Below are 605 nucleotides of genomic sequence, written 5' to 3' on the forward strand. Positions count from 1 at the left end.
ATCTGTAAAACTAACCATAGTTATATTATTTTCTGAAATAATTGTCTTTTCTGTGTACTGCTTTTGACTAAAAGAAAAAAATCTAAGGGATTTAATAGTCTGGGAAAAGAACATGTGTATGAATAGCTAACTAAATGCGTTAATGATAACATTGTAGTAAATTATTTCTAAAGATTGAATACTACTTTTGTTGAAAACAAACATTTCATAAATCTGTAACAATTAATATACTGACTTTTTGAAAATAAGTATGACATCTTTTTTTTGTATAAAATTTTATTTTTGCCCCTCAATTAATGTTAACATATCTTTTGTGATGGTATATATACTGGGATCTCTATAACTAGGGAGATGTTTTGAATGTCACCTTGGAAAGTACAGTATATTGGTTCTGGTGTGATATCTGTACAAAACTTATCTGTTTTCATAAGCATCTTTTTGAAAGGAATAAAAAAAACTAGAAAATATTTTGTATCTCATTTCAAATGTATAATATCCTGGTAATCTGAATAACTATCCTATTTTTAGGTGAGCTGTGTGCATAGCTGTGTGCTAATATACGCCATCTTTGCATAGCTTTATTACTGAAACTATGACAGAACTAT

Source organism: Penaeus monodon, chromosome 15 (assembly GCF_015228065.2).
Source record: "Penaeus monodon isolate SGIC_2016 chromosome 15, NSTDA_Pmon_1, whole genome shotgun sequence".
Taxonomy (NCBI): Eukaryota; Metazoa; Arthropoda; class Malacostraca; order Decapoda; family Penaeidae; genus Penaeus; species Penaeus monodon.